Below are 9664 nucleotides of genomic sequence, written 5' to 3' on the forward strand. Positions count from 1 at the left end.
CCCAAGGCCCGGGTGCCTAATTGCTGGCTTGAATCCTTGGTATATATATTCCTTCCTCCAGTATTGGCACTTGCTTAAGGTTACAGTACCTTTGTTTCCTAGCTGGCTTCTCTGCTGGAGTGGAAAGGTGGCTGCAGGTTTCTCCCAGGAGGTGCTCTCCTACTACTGGGGTATCTCAACTGAGCTAAGCTTAGCCTCAGGAGCTTCAGGCTGACTAGGTGACTCCTCTAGTCCCCTGGAATACACTGGTCTCCAAGCAGGCTGTACTCTTTCTAGCCTCCTGGTGCAACTAGGAACCAGGACTATCTAGCTGCATGTCAGGAGGAGGCCCTCAGCATATCTTGGGCTGGTGCCTTCTCACTTCTGTCTCCACAGACTCCTGACTATGACCTAACCCCTCCCTGTCTGGGCCTGGACATTTATACTAGGGGCTCCCTATCTCCCTCTAGTGTCTGGGATGTCTAATTACACCCAACTAGGCCTGCTAAGCATTAACAGGGGAAACATACAAATGCAAAAACACACAGGAAATACATTACAATGCATGGATAAATATAACATCACTGTCCCTTGTGAGCAGAAGTAACACGTTACCCAATTGACCCTTGTGTAGTGCCCACTCCTACCTAGTGGGACACTACAGATAGCACTGTGCTTGATATTACAGCTCAGCCCCAATCACTCAGATGGGACTGAGCTGCAGCTAGGCTGTGTGAACGATGAATGTGATGTCATATGGCCTAGGAAGAGACTGTGGCGCTCACGAAGCACCGCAGCCTCTTCATGCAGAAAAAAATTAAACTAAAATGGAGGGAGGGGCCCGAGTTGGGTAGACAGCCCCGGGCCTATCATGCACTTAATCTGCCCCTGGGCACTGTGTTTGGTGAGCTGTGAGGAGGCCGCAGTGCTTACTGGAGCGCCATGGCCTCTTCTAACAGCTGAGGTGCTGATGTCACAGAACGGTCATGACCTACGGGGAAAGGGGCAAGATCCCAGAAAAGCGGACATGTCAGTACCACAAAAAATGTCTGTTGCACTCTATGGTCTCCCGCAAGGGAACTTAAAACTAAGTTAGTATGTATGGGTAAAGCGGTGGCGTGTGATACCGGCCTTCTGGTAGGTTTCGGCAGAATGCTGCGAATTTTCACAGGTAAAATCTGCAGCAGATTACAGTATTGGGCATGTGGATGGGATTATAACAACTGCTATAGACTGGGAGAAACTATTGTCACATAATGACACTAAGACCTCACTTGAATGGGTCCGCAATCCGGAAGGTCCGGTGCGGAATGGAAGCACTACGGAGTGCTTCGGGCTTTCTGTCCGTGCCTCCGCACCGCAAAAAATGGAACAATCTACTTCTAAGTATATTGTTAAATACAATTCTAGAGGTAACAAGTACAAGCAAATAAAATTAAACCCCACATGACTTACAAATAGTATAAAAAGGGCAAAAAATGACAAAAAGAGGGCCTTTAAGAAATAGAAATCTGAGGGGTCAGCTTCAGCCTTTAAAAAGTATAAAGAACTAAATATATTATGTAAGGATGTAATAAAATCAGCGAAAATACACAATGAAATATAAGTGGCCAAAGAAAGTTAGAACAACCCCAAAACATTCTTCAAATATATAAATGCAAAAAAACCAAGGTCAGAACATGTAAGGCCCCTAAATGATGGTAACGGGGTGTTGGTTACTGGGGATCAAGTGACGGCAGAGCTCCAAAATGGGATTTTTAGCTCTGTTTATACAAAAGAAGTGAGGGCATCTCAAATACCTCAAATAACATACTTACATGGCTGACTGTATATATGGTCCTTAGTATGCTAAAAAAAAAGTGAACAAAAGACCCCAGGTCCAGATGGATTACACCCTAGAGTTCTAAAGGAACTCAGTTCAGTTATTGCTTTGATCTTTGTTCATAATATTTACAGATTCTTTAACCCTTTTGGTACCAGCGCCGTACATGTACTGCGTTGGCGCGATGGGTAAACATGGCGCCCGCTCGCTCACACATCGGGCGTCATGGCCGGCTGATCTCCGCTGTTTCAAATAGCAGAGACCCGTGGCTAATGACTGCGACCAGCAATAATGACGATCGCGGTCATTGTCATTAAAGCCTTTAGATGCCGTCAACAAGTGTGATCACGGTATCTAAAATCACAAAAACCCGGAAGCGTGACTTCTTACGGCCTATGAGGATTCCGGTAATCGGTTTCAATACGCTGAGTCTCTCTGTAAAGACCTAGGGCAGGCATGGACAACCTGAGGCTCTCCAGCTGTTGCAAAACTACAACTCCCAGCATGCTTAGACTGCCTACAGCTATCAGCCTGCAGCAGGGCATGGTGGGAGTTGTAGTTTTACAACAGCTGGAGAGCCGCAGGTTGGCCATGCCTGACCTAGGGTATTGAAGCTACAATTATTATTTTCACCAGCAGATGGCAAACCAACATAAGAAATTAGCAATTCTGCTCTCATCATGAATCTATAAGAACCATGATGGTTCAGAATAAAAATATATATATTTTTTTTGTTTTGTAGCCTCAAACATGAGCATACCATATAAAAAAAAGGTAAAAAAAAAGTAGCCTCAAACATGAGCATTTTTTTTAAGTTTTAATTTATTTTTACACTATTTATATATAAAAAAACCTACACATATGTGGTATCATTGTAATCATACTGACCCAGAGAATGAAGGGCACGGTTTTGCCGTATGGGGCATAGGAACAAAACCTGTAAAACTGTGGGGGAATTGCATTTTGTTTTCCAATTCCACCCCATTTGGATTTTTTTTTCCCACTTCGCACTACATTGTATGCCACATTAAATGGTGGCATTATAAAGTACAACTTATCCAGCAAAAAATAAGCCCTCATATTGCTATGTCAACTGAAAAATAAAAAGTTATGGCTCAAGGAAGATGGGGAAGAAAAATGAAAACACGAAAACGAAAAAAAAGAAAAAAACTCTGGTATCCTAAGGGTTAATGACAGGCATTGTACCAAGGGACTGGCACAAGGCGAATGTGGTGCCCATTTTCAAAAAGGGTGCTAGGTCTTCAACAGGAAATTATAGACTAGTAAGCTCAACATTCATAGTGGGAAAATGTTTGAGGGCCTTCTACAGGACTACATACAGGATTATGTAACTGTCAATAATATAATAAGTGATAGCCAACATGGTTTTACTAAGAACAGAAGCTGTCAAACTAACCTGATTTGTTTTTATGAGGAGGTGAGTAGAAGCCTGGACAGAGGGACGGCTGTCGATATTGTGTTGTTGGACTTTGCAAAGGCGTTTGGTACTGTCCCACATGGACGTCTAATGGGTAAATGAAGGTCTATTGGTTTAGAAAAAATATTTTTTTATGCCCTGGAGTTAGAAAAAGTACAAAGGAGAGCAACTATATTCATAAAGAGCCTGAGAAATCTTAGCTATGAGCAAAGGTTAAAAGAACTGAATTTGTTTAGTTTTGAAAAAAGACGTCTAAGGGGGACATGATTAACCTGTAAGAATATATAAATGGACCATACAAAAAATATCGAGGGAAGCTATTCTGTGTTAAACCCCCTCAAAAAACAAGGGGCCACTCCCTCTGCAGTAGGTTAGTGAAGCACAGAAGTCAGGGCTGTTGGTATCTGTGGTGGAAAGAGGGAGATTTGAATATATACACTGAACAAAAATATAAACGCAACACTTTCGGTTTTGCTCCCATTTTGCATGAGCTGAACTCCAAGATCTGAAACCTTTTCTACATACACAAAAGACCCATTACTCTCAAATATTGGTCACAAATCTGTCTAAATCTGTATATATTTTAAAAGTAGATAGGCACTCAATCATCTGTGGTCATCACAAAACACAAACGTTTATTCGCATAATTCAATCCAAAATGAAGACAAACTAATATATACAGAATAAATTCTATAAAAATCTTAAAATAAAATAAAACAATCCTATGGGCAAGGAATATTTTTGTAGATAAAAAAAAACGATTAATTGACGTCGATTAAAATGCATCCCCCTACTTGTGCGCTCATGGGGGTATAGTAATGCTACCAATTCAATAAATCAAATCCACCAATGGTATGTCCACAAATATTGAAGGTGAAAAGAATAGATGTTATCTGCCTTTTGTATCCAAGTATTATATATTTCAGCCCGCCGTATCCAAAAAGTCTACGAAAGTTCGAACCTGCACATACAATGCAGTATTGGTTGTATAATTAAGTGCAGTCTACTTAGTGTCCCATCTGGAACACTGTCCCGTTATTATGCAGGTTGCTTTCCATCAATTGTCCACTTACCAGTGGGTTATTACGGAGTTCAGTGTTTCTGGTGGCGTCCCACGTGTCATGGAGCACTGAGTGTCTCTTACCTCGCCTAGTTCCCACCGTGGTAAGTGTAGCGCTGCCTCCGCTCCAAACTCGGCATCCCACGTGTTCCGATGTATTTTTCGGTTGATGCTCTTTATTGGCGTCTCCCACGTGTGTCCGACACCTTTGGAGTTGTAGTTCTGGCAGCGGTATCAAACCAATGAAGTCGATCTTCGCAGTGAGGATTTATCCTATTTCTGCCGGCAGAAAGTTTGTTCTCTAATGTCGCTCCTTTAAAGCAGTGATGCCCAACCTATGGCTGGCGAAGCTGTGTCATGTGGCCCGTGCAGCAGAGGTTGCGATTTTACTCCCTGTAAAAAGTCTAAGGTGTAGCGATACGCCTTAGACTTTTCCCTCACATTCATCAGCGCAGCGAGCGCTGTGAATGGCGCGGGCAGCGCAGCGATGCTGCCTGTGCTTGAAATAACCAATAGCAAAGCTCCTCACAGCAAGAAGCTTTGTTATTGGTTATTTTGGGCGGGTGTGGACAGATACATGTCCTATAGGAGGGGAAGCCGGCGGGAGCTGGAAGGAGTAGGGGCCGGCTCCCGGGGGTGGCTGCAGCAAGGAGTGACGGGCGCGATACGCAAGGACCCTTTCAACCATGGCCCTGTTTGGTGCTCAGCATAACATGCTGTGACCTGAAAAAGGAAGATAATGCCACCCCACTCTGAGATAAGATCCTGGAAGCAGCAGAGCAGCTGATGACGCCCAAGTTACCAGGTAACAGTGCAGGGGCGTAGCTAACGGCTCATTGGCCCCGGTGCAAGAGTTCAGCTTGGGCCCCCCTTCCCTCAGTGCATTGTGTGTCTTCTTATGTGGCACAAGGGTCTTTGGGCCCCCTCAGGCTCCTGGGCCCGGTAGCGACTGCTACCTCTGCACCCCCTATAGCTACGCCCATGTAACAGTGTCTCCTTCCACCCACCGCAGCATCCAAGTTTGTTCAGAAACAGTTTGTGCCATTCAAATAAGTTGGAAGAGAAGCAATAGCAGCACTGGTCTAGAAAAGATCAGCCCTATCTCAATAATGGTTAAATAAATGGTTAAAGGTTTGATTTAATCCTGGCTCCTTTCGTATTCTAGTAATAACCCTATAATGGACCTAAGTAACACATTCCCTCTCCAACAACATTCTGTGTTATGGCTTCATTAAATCTAACAGCATCCATAAACCTAACATTTCACTCATGCCGCTCCATTCTCCTGATCATAACCTTAACCACACACTGTGCCACGTACATCACACTGATGTACGTGGTGCAGTGTGTGATGGGTGTTGTGCAGTGTGGAGTACAGGAAAGATCCGCCATATTGCACTGGACTTTATCACTTGGCTATAATTGTCTGATGTTATTCAGATCAGTAATGGTCCCCCACATCAATACTCCCCTCACACCACTGCTATTTATTTATGTTGTTCTGCTCAGTTACCGGAGCAGAAAAACTAAAATAACGGAAGTGCTGGATGTGCCCCTTTACAGTGGTAATGCCCAGATGTGCCCCTTCACACAGGGTAATGCCAAGATGTTCCCCCTTCACAGTTGTAATGCCCAAATGTGCCCCTTCACAGTTGTAATGCCCAAATGTGACCCCCTTCACAGTTGTAATCCCCAAATGTGACTCCTTCACAGTTGTAATGCCCAAATGTGACCCCTTCACAGGGGTAATGCCCAGATTTGACCCCTTCTCAGGCGTAATGCCAAGATGTGCCCCCTTTACAGGGGGTAATGCCCAGACGTGCCCCCTTCACAGGGGTAATGCCCAGATGTGCCCCCTTCACAGGGGTAATGCTCGCATGTGCCCCCTTCACAGGGGTAATGCTCACATGTGCCCCCTTCACAGTGGTAATGCTCACATGTGCCCCCTTCACAGTAAAAATGCCCAGATGTGTCCCTTCACAGAAAAAATGCCCAGATATTTGCCCCTTCACCATAGCAATGCTCGCACGTACCCCCTCACAGTAAAAATGCCCAGATATTTGCCCCTTCACAGTGGTAATGCCCAGATGTGCCCCCTTCACAGTGGTAATGCCCAGATGTGCCCCCTTCACAGGGGTAATGCCCAGATGTGCCCTCTTCACAGGGGTAATGCCCAGATGTGCCCCCTTCACATGGGTAATGCCCAGATGTGACCCCTTCACAGGGGTAATGCCCAGATGTGACCCCTTCACAGGGGTAATGCCCAGATGTGACCCCTTCACAGGGGTAATGCCCAGATGTGACCCCTTCACAGGGGTAATGCCCAGATGTGCCCCTTTACAGTGGTAATGCTCACATGTGCCTCCTTCACAGTATAAATGTCCAGATGTGTCCCTTCACAGAAAAAATGCCCAGATATTTGCCCCTTCACAATAGTAATGCTCGCACGTGCCCCTCACAGTGTTTGCATTTCTTTTGCTACCTGGTTCCGGACCGCAAAATTTATACCATGTCTAATGCGGCCCTCAGACGAGAAATGGTTGGTCAGCACTGCTTTAAAGCATCATATGTACGGTTACTTGAAAGCTGTGATTGATTTCCAGACGTGTTTCGAAGTCTCTGTTTGTCTGACTCATAAAATCATACCCTTATATACCTTATCTCCAATTCTTCCGGTATTGTTCAAAATGTGGATCGGGATCCTGTTATTTGTTTGCTGGATTATACCTCCAACATACATATTATAGGGCTGCATTCAGCATCATTTGGTTACTGGTGTGTATCTCTATGTATCGACATATACTCCTACAATGTATAAACAGTATCAAAGAGATATAAAAAAATATGTATATGTAAAAGAAAATACAAAAATACATTCCTTGCGGTTCACATGCATGTTTCTTTGGGAATTGCGGTTTTTCACCTGCATTCCATATTTTTATTATAATTAAAATCCAGTCTTATTTATTAAATTAATCAGATATATACAATATAAAAGGGGGATTTCACTTGCTCAAATCCTTGTTAATATAGCAGAGAAAAGATTTTTAGTTTTTTATATATATACAGGGAAACTCGAAAAATTTGAATATCGTGCAAAAGTCCAGTTATTTCAGTAATGCAAATTAAAAGGAATTGCATTAATGCAGCTTTAAATTAGAATTTTGTGAAAAGGTTCAATATTCTAGGCTCAAAGTGTCACACGCTAGTCAGCTAATTAATCCATACCCCCTGAGCAAAGGGTTCCTCAAAACTGGGACTTTTAAGTTGCATTACTGAAATAAATGAACTTTGCACGATATTCAAATTTTTCGAGTTTCACCTTTGCGTGTGTATAATATATATATATATATATATATATATATATATATAAATGTTTCTATATATAACCCACATACTTTATACCAAGTTCACATTTGCAGTGAGAGGACAATTGACGGAAAGCAACCTGTATAATAACCGGACAGTGTTCCAGATGGGACACTAAGTAGACTGCACTTAATTATACAACCAATACTGCATTGTATGTGCCGGTTCGAACTTTTGTAGACTCTGTTTTTGGATACGGCGGGCTGAAATATATAATACTTAGATACAAAAGGCAGATACATTTTTTCATTCTTTTTACCTTCAATATTTGTGGCCATACCATTGGTGGATTTGATTTATTGAATTAATAGCATTACTATACCCCCATGAGCGCACAGGTAGGGGGATGCATTTTTTTTTAAATATAATTTTTATTTAGTATTCATATGAAATAGTATGATATCATGCATAAAAGTTGTACATAGATTTTGTGTACATAATATTGGTAAGTATCGTCCAGAAAAGAAGACATAAGAGTGTTACATAAATCATACATAAGAGTTGTGCATAGGTTCTGTGTACATGATATTGGTAAGTATCATCTAGAAAAGAAGACATAAGAATGTTGCATAAATCACGTTACACAACTGATAATACAAATCACTTCTCAATCCCTCCCTCCCACCCACCCCGCCACCCCACCCACAACCTGGTGCCAATCCTCAAATAGTGATGGCCAGTTCGCAGTGTTCGCCGACGAACACATGCGATCTGCCATCTTTATTCCCAAGCTCGGCGATGCAGAGGTAAGTCCTTAGCTGTTCCTGCGCCGCGAGCCTGTCACTGTCCTCAAACACAGGAAAGAGTTGTAAGTTAATCCATTAGCAATCTCCCCAAAATACCCGCTAATTTATTTTTCAGGTACCACTCAGAATTTAAAAATGGTTTCATGAGTATCTTTAGTTCCGAGTATGAATAGACCGCGCTGCAACCCTTTTGTTTGCGCTACTTCTATTTTCTCCATGTCAAAACATTTCTTTATATGCAAGAACACTTCAGACGCTGTGGGGACTTGGGGATGAAGCCATATCCTCAGAAGGCAATGCTTAGCTGCTAAGATTGCAATATGTAGCACCGGTGAGATATGTTTATGTTCCGGTGGAACATGAAAGATGATGAGCTCTGGCGTGATTGGTATTACTTTTTTCAGATGTGTTTTGATATGGTATTTCACCATCTTCCAGAACTTAATGGATTCCGGACAAGACCAGATCCCATGTAACATATCTGATCCCTTAAGATGACATTTCGGGCATGTAGTAAGTCTAGACTGGTCCTTAACTTTCCCAGAGTACTGGAAGCCATATATGGCTTTATGAAGCACCTTAAAGTGCGTCTCTCTCCATCCCTCATTCGTAATTATTTTCCTAATTTTGTCCCATCCTGGTAGAATTGTGCTATCTAGGTTCATGAGAGGGAAATCTTTTTTCCAATGCGCAAATAGGGATTCTGCTAAGGGCTTTTGTTTAATTTCTCTAATCTCTCTATAGAAATCTGAGAGGGACTTTTTCACTTTGCCTTGGCCTAACAAATGATCTAGGGCAGGGGTCTGCAACCTTTAAGACATAAAGAGCCACTTGGACCCGTTTCCGAAGGAAAAAAAAACCTGGGAGCCACAAAACCATTGCGACATTTAAAACAAATATAACACTGCATATATTGTTTCTTACCTTGATGCTATATACAGGATCGTGCAGTCAGCTGTCAATCTGAAGAAAAAAAGGACTTTTTCATTTAACAATGTAAAATATATTTTTGCAAATTAATAGCTAATTAAAATATTAAATTTACCTGGTTAATGGGATTTTTGCTCCTGAACCTCCTCATCAGCCAGTAATACCAGACCCCCCCAATCATGTGCCAGTAATACCAGACCCCCCAATCATGTGCCAGTAATACCAGAACCCCCAATCATGTGCCAGTAATACCAGAACCCCCAATCATGTGCTAGTAATACCAGACCCCCCTCCAATCATGTGCCAGTAATACCAGACCC

This window comes from Bufo gargarizans, chromosome 6, assembly GCF_014858855.1.
Source record: "Bufo gargarizans isolate SCDJY-AF-19 chromosome 6, ASM1485885v1, whole genome shotgun sequence".
Lineage (NCBI taxonomy): Eukaryota > Metazoa > Chordata > Amphibia > Anura > Bufonidae > Bufo > Bufo gargarizans.